We start from the raw sequence: 13725 nt of genomic DNA, 5'->3' as shown, positions 1-13725 counted from the left end.
GTTTTAAAAAACCAGGAACTTTAATCTGACACAAAGTAAATGGGAGGAAAAAAAAAGAGCATGTTTTCCAACTTGAGAAGTGTAGGAAAGAAAAAAGAATTAAGAGATTCGCTTGACATATAAAAGGCAGCAAAATGATTCTAAGGCAAGCAGAGACGCTACACTAAAAGAACAGATGAGCTGGAAGAATAAGATCATTACAAGAACTGAGGAAAAGTTAACATTACTAATGAAGCATGTTGTTACCTACAGCTTAAAAATTTGCCACATCTACTGCAATTTATCAGGTTTGCATAGAACATTTCAGGACAATATTTTCAATATCTTTTTTTCTATGATATGTTCTTAACTCATCTGGAGACCTTATCTAAAATGTCAAGGAAAGCTTTCAAGTAGGGAAAGTGATTTTATTTAAGGAGCATAAATACTGTCTCCCATCATTAAGACTTTCGCTCTTAATTTTGAAACAAGCTATTTTCTGTCTGTCAATGGTTAAGTAGTGGAAATGTACTTAGAACTACAAGAAAGTTCAACTGTATTTTAAATACAATATACAGGATGTTTCCTCCCCTCCCTTAAATTTAAGTGCATAGATTTCTTAATAAAAGCAATACTAGAACATTTTCATACAATGCTGAGACCAATTCAGTCTCTTTGTACATCTAGCAGAATGATCAGATCTATACTTGTTGAAGGGCATTGACAGGACAAAACTTGAAGGACAAGGTAGTATTTATTATCAAGCCAACTGAGACAGCTTTAATCCCCAAAATGCTGTCTGTTTTTTTGCATATTAAACTAATTTACATATAGGTTGTATGTTCTTGAATCTTCTTGGAAAGGTATGTTATACAAAAGTGTAAAGACAAGAACAACATTTCAGTAACCAATAAATATCAGACTATATCGTATTCAGTGATAAACCTTTGCATATAGGACTTACAATTTTAATCTGTCAGATGGAGACAGTCAGGATCTCTGGAGTTAACGAGTAATACTTTAAAACTACTTTTAGTGGCAAGCTTCTGTTTTGCCAGATACAGTTGTGTTAAAGGCCACTTATTTTTTGAATTAATTTTTTGAATGAATTTTTTTAACATTTTCAAAGCAAATGCTCACTGCTAATGGATGAGGAGCTGTTTTTAGCTTCATTTTCTGAAGCAAGTAAGATTCAACTTGCCAACACTGTTTTTCTAGTATAATCACAACAGATTATGCTGTAATGTCCATCCTTGGATAAGTCATGGTTTATTTAGTGTTGAAGTAAACTCACGGTCAATTAATGTTTTTGTTCTAGGCAGGCACACTCAAGCTCAAGTCTTCCTCAATAAGTCTTTTGTTAACAACAAACTTATATAGGTCAAATTCATACAAGATCCCAGTTTCAAATTACAGAAATATGATGTAGAATTTTCCAAGTTTTGCTAAACAAACAAAAAAGTCCCCAGGTAAAATGTCAGCGGTTTCCCAATGTTAATGGCATAAATATTAAATGGGGGGAGTTGGGGAGAACTTAACTCTGTCCTTAACTCCATGCCTCCTCAAATCCCAAGGTATTTAACGAGCTCCAAATAATAACATCAAGAATGTTTCATAGTTCTGAAGATTACAAGAGAGCTAGATACTTAAAAATAGCAATTACTATTCACATAAAGAGAAAGGAGTCTAGGAAAAGGTCTCATCTTGAGATTTTTATCAGGATAAGAATATAAAAGCTGTAAAGAAGTGGAAGCATTCCCACACTAATTTTTAATAGCAATAATACATTAAGAAGGATTTCCATATCTGGAAAGACAGATCTGTAAAAGGAATCTGTTCAGATCTGAAAAAGGAAATTCTTTGGACTACAGTCAGAATACTTATTTCACCTCAGTAAAAAATCCACATACCTCAAATAAGAATTTCTAGTAACATAGGTGAAACGTGGTTATTACCAAAGAATGATAAAAACAAAACCACTGTCCCAATTTTGCTTCAAAGACCATTCACTTCTACATATCAAGATTTTTTTGTGTATACTAAAAGTGTGATCACTCCTTAGAAGCAGGATGAAATACCACTAAACCATTCTTTCGGTTTAGTGTTTCTGATGGTAGTCATAGCACAGTTTAGAAATATTGGCTATTCTGTGCATGTAATTTTTTTTCCTACATTTTCAAGATATGTTTGTGCCCTGTGAGTGAAGAAGGAAAAAAGTGTAAGTATGGTATTTGATGACAAGCTTTGACTTATTAGAATGTCTACAAACTGGATAAAGAAACAGATGTCAAGTGAGAAAGTAAGCCAGCCCCTTGGGATTACAGGAAACATTTCATCTTTACTGAAATAGCCAGGGACCATTAAGCAAGACTTAGAATGAAAGAGGAGACTAGGTTTAGGATATGAGAACATAAACCAGGTCTCAAACACAGAAGAAATAATATCATGTGACAAAGAATTAGAAGCCCCTTGGTTTAGCACATCCAAATGAAAGATCATGAAGATGAGGCGAAAAGAAGAGGCTGGATGTGGAGCCTATGGAGAAAAAAAAAGCCACTTCATGAAGGGCAAACTTCATCTATGCTTTCAAAATGATTTGGTACATATATTGAATCAAAAATACCTGGACAGCAAAGCATGGAGTGATGTACTTTTGCTGTCCGACATGGGGGAAAGAAAAAAAGAAAAAAAAAAAAAAAGAAGAAAGAAATCCTAAGAATGGTTGAGAAAAGGCCCCAACAAAAAATGATGCCTTGAAGACCACAGTTACATGGCAGAAGGCCAGTCGTGTCAGAGTAAGAAAAGACTGAAGATGGACTACACTTACAACAGAATGAAGCCCAACAGATGGAAGGCGTATCAAGGGCCGCCAACGACGAAGACGGATTGACGGACTGGTAGCCTTTGCAGGACCTACATGATTACGTTTGGCCCAGGAGAGGGATGCAGAGTGACACAATGGTGAAGCCTTCGTTCTGCTGTGGCTAACCTGAGGCTGCGATGAGGATGGTGGTGAAGACAGCGAGGACGATGACGACTACATAAACATTAAAAAAGAACATACTTAGCCCACTTAAACTTGAAGTAAACATATCTAAAAAGGCAACTGCAATGATGTCCACCATTTATTATACTGTCCTTTAACTGATCAAATCTACACAGATAGTAATCAAGGACGTATTGAATTTGAATGAGAAGACAAAAGAACAATGAAAATAAGCAAAGACAAGGCCCAAATCTGAAGTTTATCACCAGATAAGCTAGAGGTTATTCACACCCACTGAACTTCTTAATATGAACACAGGTTAACTGACTCATTCAAGAGACAGACTATTGGAAAGTGAGGAGGGAGAGGATTTAAGTATCATCTCATGGAAGAAACAGTTGAGAACAGAGAGCAATCAGTTTTGTCTACAGCTACAAAAACTGTAAGCAACAGTTCTTTGGTAATTTGGGAAATCTAGGTTGTGCTACTCTGGGATTTAAAATGAATCAAGTAACTACTGTAACAGAACCCAGAGTTTCTTTACTGTTCCATGTCTAACATAAAAGGAAAGCAAAGGAAAAGGGAAGCTTACCGTGGTGAGGTATGCAACTTCCTAAGTTTTTCACCTATTCTTCTAAAATAGCAGGCCAGTGGCAGTATTGCCATTAACACTCAGGATCCCTTTAGTATCCGTGGAAGCAGTAGGACTATGTTAAACCATTCAAATTGTTACTATTAGAAGAAAGACCACAGAAGTATTAAAAATGACTCTCAGCTGCAACTGACAAAGTTACAGTAAATATATTAAGATCAGAAAGGACCATTGTGATGATTTAGTTTTGATCTTCTGTCCCACACAGGCCACAGGACCAATCAAGTTCAAGTTTTGTTTGGATCAGAACATATTCACAAAACAAAACCAAACTTTCAAACTTAGCAATTTTTTTACTACTGAAATAAATCAGAACAAGTCAAGCTTTCAATCAATCCTGTCTATAGCTACAGAGACAGTAAGTAACATTTTCATACAGTTTACTAAGTACATTACTCCTAAATGAAAAGGCAACCTTTTTACTCCCACTTGATGATATGAACATGGAACAATGGATTACATTAGTTCATCTGGCCACAATGTCAAACCAGCGGCTCACCTTCAGCTTATCATCCACCATTACTTTTTCCTCTCAGCTCATATAAAAATCCCCAATGTCATCTTCAGCCTTTCAGAGAATCCCTCACCTTCTGCCAGGAAATAGTTTATCTTTTGTGCTCATTTTATTTGGCATCAGAAAAATACTCTTTCGTTTAAAGCTAACCTAAAGGCCAATACAGACTGTCCTGTGTTGATGTCTTGTGCTTTACTATCTCTTGATTTTACACTGCCTGGAGGTTCTGAGGTGTATTTTTATGTTGTCTTCCATGTCACTGATAGAAATGTTTTAACAGTACAGGTCTTAGAACCAAACCCTACTAGCAAACAAAACTTACTCATTGATAATACCCCACTTAGCTGCGCTGAGACCTGCCAGCTGCTTGTGAATCCATTAAAGTTTTGCAAGCAGAACAGAAACTGCAGTTCCTTAGGTCCCACATTATGCACTCAATGGAACAATTCTAGTAGACTTCAAAAACCAAGTATTAGATAGCTTCTCTGAAAAAATTATTTTCACTTTATTTAATCAATGCATAAGTGCCAGTCAAAACCATTTACTTTCTTTGTATTATTTTTTAAGCAATTCACCTTCTTTCCCATTCAATTTTATTTTTTTTCCTTTTCCTGTCAAGAGTGGGACAATGAATTAGTTCTTTCTGCTCCCATATTCCTGACCTTAAAGAATGAAGACAGGGATAGGAATTTTTCACAAAGAGCAAGCACCAAGTACAGTAGAAACTGTAGAGCTCAGAGATAAGCATGGAGTGTTATCAAGTCTCATAACCTGTCCAGAGTATAGTTTTCCACAGGTTTGTCACAGGTGGTTTTTTAATTAGCTTCTGATTTTCAAGCATTCTGATCCACCCCTAAATCTCAGCAGCTCCACATAAGAGGACAAAACCAGAAAACCTCCAGCCCAAAAATGTAACTCTATGAAGAAAGAGGAATTTAGCAATGACAGTACTTCTAAGAGTCAGAGACACTTACAGGAATTTAATGGCTATTATACTTTGTCTGTACTACTGATTGTTTTTTCAACTGATTGTTTTTTCAAATTCTTCACTTGAAGAACTGAATTAAACTGAGACATTTTACATTTGGATAACGTACCAGATGGCTTTAAAAACAATTTATGCTCAGCTTGCCTAAGAAAATTCCAAAAGACAACAGATAAAACACTGTTCCTAGAAGTCCTCACAGTCCACAGACCTCCCTATGGAGGAAGGAACCTGTAAGATTAGAACCTGCTGTGGGGCAGAAATTTAAGAGCTCTGCTGACTAGAGTTCACGATAAAATGCAAGACACACTACATTATGTTTTGCAATTTTGTAAGCTTCTGCTATCAAAACAGACAAGATTGTTAGTCTTCCTGGAATCTGCAATATAGTAACTGTTTACTTAGAAATAGTTTAAAAAATGAAACTGAAAAACTTGTTGAGAGTAGGAATTTACTCTGTCTTTGATGCATTCCATTGACTGGAAACTGTTAAACTGTATACTTTTGCTCTGAAAAAAACCCTATCTGTTAGTACTCCTAGTGTAATTACTATGAAACCATTAATAAGACTTTGACCAATACCAAATTTAAGATTTAACAGTCCAGTGATGACCAGAATATCAAAAGAAGTTTTTTTATAAAGCCTTTTTTACTTTTGTTACCATATTTACCACAATTCCTCACTTTTACCATTCTTAATGATTGCACTTATTTCTTTGTTTTCTGGCTAATATTGCTAAAATAATGCTAAAATAATGAGACTATATTAAAAACGTCCCTTGCCTGAATGTAATGAGACCAGAAAAGACTTTAAGTTATCAAAACTGAATTTATAACCTAGAATGCCATTTAAGGCACCTATTACTAATATTTTAATATTTCTAGGTCAGTATTTGTCCTCATTTTAAATTCCATTCATTGAATCTTTTTATCCTTTATTTCCTGTACTAGTGGGTCCCCTAGTGAGATCAACCAAGACAAAGAGAAACTTCCTCCCCACTGAAAATACACTTTTGCATTTGTAAGAGTGAAATTTCTACAGACAGTATACAGGAATTCTGGAAAAGCAAAGTTAATACTGGATTATGTCTAATTAACAAGGCTGCAATAGCCATAAAATTCCATGCACTGCTTTAATAATAAGCACAAATTAAACTGTGTCAAATGAAGTGGTTTTCAACTGAATATAAAAAATATATATTAAAATAGAATTACATGTCAATATTAATATGAAATTAATGGTAAATACACATCTCCAAATACAGGATACAAAGTCATACATTTCACATTTCATTTAAAATGTGGAAGACAAATCATAACTTGAGATGTTCTATTCAAACAAGACATTAACAGCTGGAAGCTGCAGAGAAGAGAGAATTAGACTAACTTCACAAGATGAAAAGATCACAGGAGCATATTTCTGTGCTGAAAACTGTAGCAGGTCAAATATCTGAAGTAGTAAAACAAAAACCCTGAAATAGAATTGAATGTTATTGTCATATAAAACAGTAAGCATATTAAGTTTATAGTTTGTAATGCAAAAAATACATTATAAACAAGTTAAAAGCTTCAATGGAATAGGTGCGTCATCGTCATCATTCCCCCCCCCCCCAAAAAAAAAAAAAAAAGAAAAAGAAAAAAAGAATGTTCAGGCAATTATCATCTGCCCCAATCCAAAACTCACTCCTATATATAGCTGTTATTAAAACCTAAAGCCATTTAAATCTAATCAAAGATCTCAGGGAAATACCTATAAAGTTCCTCAGGCACCAAAAGCTGTGCTTCTGCACGTACCTAAAAGTGCAGAAGTTTTGTAGGGCTGAGTAGCTCATGATTTGGCTCATGCCCAAACCTGTCAGGCTCTAGAAACAGGGACCTGTCTGCTCAGCTTGTTTGGGGAACCCAATCCAGGAAAGTATCTCAGTCCACGTCTAATGCATTGAAGACCTGACAGGACAAAGTGGCACCTGGTATTGCATGACCATTTCTTTCTTAGAAGAAATATTTATTACTGATTAATTTCCTAGTGGTTACAAAAATTCATCTATCTGGAAGCTCAAGTTCAGGGCATCCTCTCAGTGTAAAGTTCAAGCCCGTGCCACTTTCCTCTAAGGAAGCTTCCCTGTCTATCAGCTAACAAACTATGCTGGGACTGGGGCTTTCCTTTTTCTTCCATTTTGAGGTTGTGTCACTGTGTAGAAAGAAATGCTAGTTGCACTGGGACAGAGATCAAACAAGCTTTAAACTGCATAGCAACATGACTGGAAACTTGGGAAACAGAAGGAGATACAACACTTTTAATCCTGGTCTTTGTTTCCTATGCACAACCCTCGGATCAGAGGCCCTGCCACATGTTCTGCATCTGCTCGGTCCATGAGCATGCAATATCTCCTCTCAACAAACTAAGTGCTTGTGGCCTTGTTATACAGTACCTGTACAGCAAGCCCTGTAGCAGAGATGGGGGAAAGTTGAAATGACAGTAAGAAGTGCAACTTTTCCAGCCGCATGAGCAATATAAGAGTTATTATAGCTTTAAGATTATATTCAGAGAGGATGTACTTAATATCTATCATTTTTCCCCACCACCTTTTGAGGCTTTGTTTTGCTTAAGTAATTACTCATTATTGAATTAAACACAATGTTTTAAAGGGTCTGTATTACAGTTCAAAGTGTAATAGCATTTTTCTTCCTTAGAAGTCATTATCCTTGCAAATTAAATGTATGCATCACACTGTCTGAAAAGATCCTCTTCCTCCTCCTTCCTTCACAAGTGTTTCTAATCTTTTAACAGCATTTCGAGCCTGTTTTGGTGGTGGTGGTGGTGAAACCTTCAGAGACATTAAGTTCCTTCAAGCTTTTAGAAGATAAGCAGCTAGACAGGGAAGAGGAGCCTGAAAAAGGAAGTATTCCACAGAGGCAGAAGCTGCTTCATGAGCTCATCTCCAACAGTACACCACAGAATTCACACAAACGAGACACATTATGAATATTTCAACTGCAAGGAAAAGCCATGTTCCTAACTAGAACTTCCTTACATACAACAAAAGACTGTACAACATGCAAATTCTTCGGAAGTTAAGGTTCATAAACTCCACTCCTCACAGACCTACTTGTTTTGTCAACATTTCAATACATATTAATGCTGATAATTGTAACTGAGACTACAGTTTTTAAACTGAATTGGACCACATCTGCTAGCTGATCAACTTCTGCATCAGTAAGTTTAGTTAGTGTTTCTGCAGCTGGTAAAAAGAAAATCTTTCCAGTATTCTCCATGTCAGTTCAATCCATGATTAAGAACAGACAGTATCCCAAGAGTATTTACTTTGCTAGACATTTGGGTAAAGACAGAGCTTTAAGACAAAAAAAATGGTGAGATCAGAGCGCCCAAAAAAATCTTTCCAAAATTAGCGATAATTTATCTCTCTCTGAAGATGTAAATTTAAGTTCTATGGCCTATGCTAGGCAAAAGTCAAGCTAGATTATCACAATGGCGACTTCTGTGATCAAAAATTAGTGGAATTACAAAAAAGAAAATTCCAAAGGTTAGGGAGCTCTGCAAAACCTAAATTAACTAGATTTTTCAAATACTTTTTCCTCCACAAGATTTTTATTTTTCCTTAAAATAAATTGAACAGCATTGTTGCATGCCCAATTACCATATTTTTAGAGTGCTTCCTTGAGCAAAGTTGATGCAACATCAATTCTCTGAGTAGTTTTAGTCCACTGTCTAGCTTCAGCCATATTAGTAAAATGGATTGGAAGTCTTAAGGATTGGAAGTTCTTATTTTTTTTTCCCCCCAAATTAGTAGCTGGGTAAAGAAAAAGAGAGCCAAATCAGTTTCTCTTCTGCCTGAGGGAAAGAGGTTGAGTGTGAACTCAACCATCACCTGTCATGACCAGCCTGCTAAAATGCCAGTGAGCAAACACACAGCTAGAGCCTGCTGCTTACTGTCTCTTACACAGATAGTGCAAGAACAGCACTGGAAGTGTTATGGATTGGAGAGATGGAAAAAAAAAAACCAAAACCAACTTGTGGCAGTAGGTTGGTAGAGATGTTGGATGCAAAACTGGAGAAACATTTTGTTACTTTCACTTGTTATTTATTTCTTATATATTTGTTACTTAAATTCATGGGCCGCTTTATGGGTGCGAATATCCTCTATAGTTATGTTTCATCCTAGGAATCAGAGTTCCTTTGTACAGACTTTACGGTGAAGCGTAAGACCCAGAATAACAATTCAGAGCAATACTGTATTGATACCTTATTAGTTATTTGCTCAGTAGAGTATAGAAATCAGATTGATGCATGTCTCTGAAACACTGACATGTTAAATAACAGGGCAATGCAATGAGTCAAAGACTAACCAAGTATAATTTCCAGAACATTTTACATGATTCTAGTAAGCTGATTTTTACACTTTTTACTGTATAGGCTGTAAAAGAGAAAAAGCTATAGCTAACATTTTTAGGCAACATCATCGCCTTTACAGGAGAGCTGACATGCTTGTTCTGTAATGCTAAGCTAAACAAAAATCATCTTAGAAACAGTTATATAATTGATTTTATATTTTCCCAAGATGCAAATGTTTCTTTACAAGACTGTGGATTATAGAAGAAACACCGAGGAATATGGGCTATTTAAAAAAAAATAAATCCCACCATATATTCTTGGCAGGAGCAAAAGGGAAGCTCCTTTATGTTTCTTCTCTAACAATAAATTGTAATGCCCCAGGGTGCCAGACATCTTTGAAAGTTCAAGTTTTATAGCAGTTGAGAACAGAGTGCATTGACTCTACTTAGTTCTTGCCAATGTTAACGACTGTTACTGTGATCAAAGTCTAACTTAGCGCATTCCAAGCAAGATTATAGTTCTCAAGGCATACTAAACAAGTTTACAGACTACAGTTTGCAGTTATGGTTTGAGTTAAGGAAGAAATCAAGCTGTGGTAGCTTTTTTAGTAGCTGCCAACTTCAACCCATGTTAAAAATATTCCTGATCATACTTGTGAACAAAAAGTATATCTAAGTATACATACTGATGTGCACAAGTATTTCATTTTTTTGTGAACATCTGAGACCAGTTCTTACTTGTGACTTTTATACTGACAGAGTCAAACACCAATTTTGATTTTCAAAGGCTAATTTTTCCACCATCAATATTTTTGATAGAGGTCTAATGAGGTGCAAGAATGTTGTTTTCATTTGAAGTGGCAGCTCAGATGCAGCACCTCAGTTTACTCAGTTCTGAGCCTCATTTAGCCCAACATACAGTCCTAGTAGCCAAGGCTAAAAAAGAAAAAAAAAAAAAGAAACAAACAGGAGCAGTTACAGAACCAAAGGCAGTATTTTCTGTGCTCCCAGAAATAGTTGATATATTTTATACTCCAGTTCTGTTATCTTCTCTCTTCCATAATAACTAGTAACTGAAACACTGTAGGTTAAACTTCATTTAAGGAAGAGGAAAGAAAAAACAGGAATTTGAGAGCTCCTAATTCTCTCCTATGAATTTAGGCCATGAACAAAACCAAAAGCTCTTATTATTCTCTAACCAATAACTAACACAGGTATTTCAAATGGCCATTTCACTTGTATTTATTTGCTTGATTGAAACATTATTTTGAGCTATGCTGTAATAACAGTTAAAGAAGTAAACTTCCCAAAGACCACAAATGACATTCTGCTAAGCAGTAATACATAAACCGTGCCAAAACTCCCCTGTCTAAAAAAACATCAACCTCAAACACAAAAGTGGTTCCATGTGCCGCAAGTACCACAAGACACAATAAAAGTTCACTCCGTCATTTGAACTTTATAACAAAAAGTGATATGGAAAGGCATTTGTCAGCAGTTAGTGATACCTTATTGCACAAACAGCCTGCCAATTACTTAACACCACAACTGTTTGAGTATTTGCTGTCCACAGAAGCAAAAGCTGATCTAAGTCTAGTCTGTTAAGCCTTCTCCTCTCTTCCCAGGAGTGTGCTTCTAACACCTCTGTGCTAGCATTAGCTCCTACAAGGCTATTAGGATGAGCTGTTTCAGGAAGCTGTTTGGGAAGCTGATGGGAGTCAGAAGATATCGTAGGTAATCTGACAATCCAGAATGATTTCAACAGCCACAGACACACACAGCTATCTAAAACTTCAGATACTATTACCAGAATAGTACTTGAAGAAGACTTAAGCATGTCAAAGGCTCTAGAAATGCAGAAAATGAATACAGACTATTCTCTAGATCTAATTCCTTGACTAAAGGCCAATTAATCTTTTTAGAAGTCCTTTATATGGTATAGCTTGCCATTTTCCTTACTGCAGAATTGAGCTGTAATGAAGCATAGCTGCAAAGTAGTGGATATGGATGTCAGTGATACGAGAGCAGAACAAAAATATCTTGCTACTCACATTATTGTAGTCACATATTAAAAAGATCATTTATTTCAAGAATCAGTACAGATAATATTTTCTACCTGGAATAACAAGCTATCATAGCATATCATTGCTTAATTAAACAATTTCTACTGGTTTACTTCTACAACAAGTGTGCCTTCGCATTTTCCTCCTTTCCTACTCTCAGAAAACTATACAGTAACTTTTTATTATTAATGAAAATGAGTAAGTAGGATATGAAATAAGTTTCTTTCACAACTCCAAATTCAAAAGGGCTATTTGCTCTGCAAAAGACTCTAGACTTGGAAGTCTCTCTCATGTAATGACACGTTTTCCTGTTTTCAAAAAACTCTCCCCTCAGATTTTCTGATCTGTTACTTGAAGATAGTTACTATGATTGTTTTGAAAGAAAGCAACCCAAGATAGTAATATAAAAAAAGTTAGATATTAACCTAACCCTGATCAGTGCTATTAATTGCTACTTTTTCTCCCTCAGATTTTGCCATAACTTCTTCATTAATGATCACTGTAGATTAGACAGCTAATGCAGCTGCTCTAGCATCCACAAACTGTACTGTCTTTTTCATATTTTTGAAGGGTTGTGTTTTTTTGGGGCAGGGGGCTTTATAAGAAGATATCAGAAATATTAAGATGTGTGGTAGTACAGGGTTCAGGAGTTCATGAACTGCTGTAAGAGGCACAGGAAGAAAAAAAAGAAAAAAAAAACAAATGCAAAACAAACAAGCAGAAAAACTCAAACACTGCTCAGTACAAAGCAACAACATAAGGACCAGCTTAGAAGTGCGTGCAGTTCTGCAAAGCAGCAGGTTATATTTTCCGCATCTTCAGACATCCTAGATATTATAAACAAAAGTATATGCTCAGCAGAAGACTCATGAAATAATAAAGAGGATCTTGAGTAGTTGGCAGCTATCCTAGTCTCAGCAGTAGCTGCCTTTCAGGAGCCATGACATAGAAAGGAGAGCAAGCTGGATCCATGAAGCTCTATCGTAAAGACCTAGATCCTTTTTTGGTAGCTTTGGATATGAAATACCTGTCACTTGAGAAAGTGTAAGCCTCAGCAGCATAAAGTTTAACAGAAAGACTGTTACAAAAGCTTTACATTAATTGCCCTCATTATGGTACTGGAACATGGGACCAGAATCAAACCACCCTTGAAACCAACACCACGCTTCTCCAGTGGAATTATTCCCAGATCTTACTGCTTGCTACTAAAGTAATTTTAAACAGACCTACTTTTTTTTTTTTTTTTTTTTTAACACATAGAAGTACCCATAGGACTGTTTTATGTATTTATTTGCTTTACTGTAGCAAAAAAGTGAGCCATGGAGCCACAGAATCCACGAGTCTTAACACAGAACTTGAACAAAACCTGGCCCGAAGGATATAACCCAAATTTACAATCCTTTTAATTTGCAAACCTGAAATGAATTAGCAAAATGAAAACTGCTTAAACTATGCTTAAAATTTAATCTCTTTGAAAGAACAAAAAAAAGTCTCTATTTCTAAGAAAATATTTAAGTTGTTTCATAAAAATTCAGTAAACTTCATTAAAAACCTCACATATTTTAATACAAAAAAAACTCCCCAAAATACTTAGTTCTAATCCGGTCTATAGATGGCCTGTAAAAGTTTTAAATGCAATACCAAAAGTTATATAAAATGGCTAGGAACACAGCCTTTTTTTTTTTTTTTTTAAACGAGGCAAATTAATCACAGCTATCAAACTTGGGAAGCCTGTTAAAGCACCCATCAAAGCAGAACACTATAGCTCACAGCTTCAATCCATTTGCTTAGCAATTCATCTTAATGCTTCATCTAAATACATCACACATTAATGATAAATCCCAGAAGCAAACTGATCACCGTAACTCTTCTCCTCCAGCAATCACTAACAGGAATGTAGAATCTAGAAGTCCACTAATATTGAAGTTATACAAGTAATATCTTGTCAAAATTTTTTTTTCCAAATATAACTCTTCTTCAAAATATAAGAAATGAAAAAAAAAAAATCTGACTACAGATTATCCTAAAACAGAAAGTAATCCTACCCACTAGACAAGACAAATAGATGGAATACACAGATACTAGAAAGATAGCATTGCTTTACCCTATTACTTCTAACCTTTTATTTCTAGATAGGTTTATTTCTAGATTTTGCTTTCTTTCAAGGTTTGAAATACTCACATACAAGGTACA

General features: G+C 35.5%; 1 protein-coding gene and 1 long non-coding RNA gene across 2 annotated transcripts in view; both read right to left on the bottom strand.

Annotated features, from left to right (window-relative positions):
* The window catches only part of UCHL3 (ubiquitin C-terminal hydrolase L3), a 44497-nt gene that overhangs the window by 9910 nt on the left and 20862 nt on the right, over nt 1-13725 (bottom strand). The window lies entirely within an intron of this gene.
* Nucleotides 2813-5575, bottom strand: LOC142404974 (uncharacterized). Its single transcript, XR_012774019.1, has 3 exons — nt 4117-5575; nt 3558-3697; nt 2813-3016 (listed from the first exon to the last, which is right to left on the bottom strand). It is a non-coding gene; the product is annotated as an uncharacterized LOC142404974 (long non-coding RNA).

This window comes from Mycteria americana, chromosome 1 (genome assembly GCF_035582795.1).
Source record: "Mycteria americana isolate JAX WOST 10 ecotype Jacksonville Zoo and Gardens chromosome 1, USCA_MyAme_1.0, whole genome shotgun sequence".
NCBI lineage: Eukaryota > Metazoa > Chordata > Aves > Ciconiiformes > Ciconiidae > Mycteria > Mycteria americana.
The sequence above is the reverse complement of the archived record's forward strand: the minus strand, read 5'-3'. Positions and strand labels throughout refer to the sequence as shown.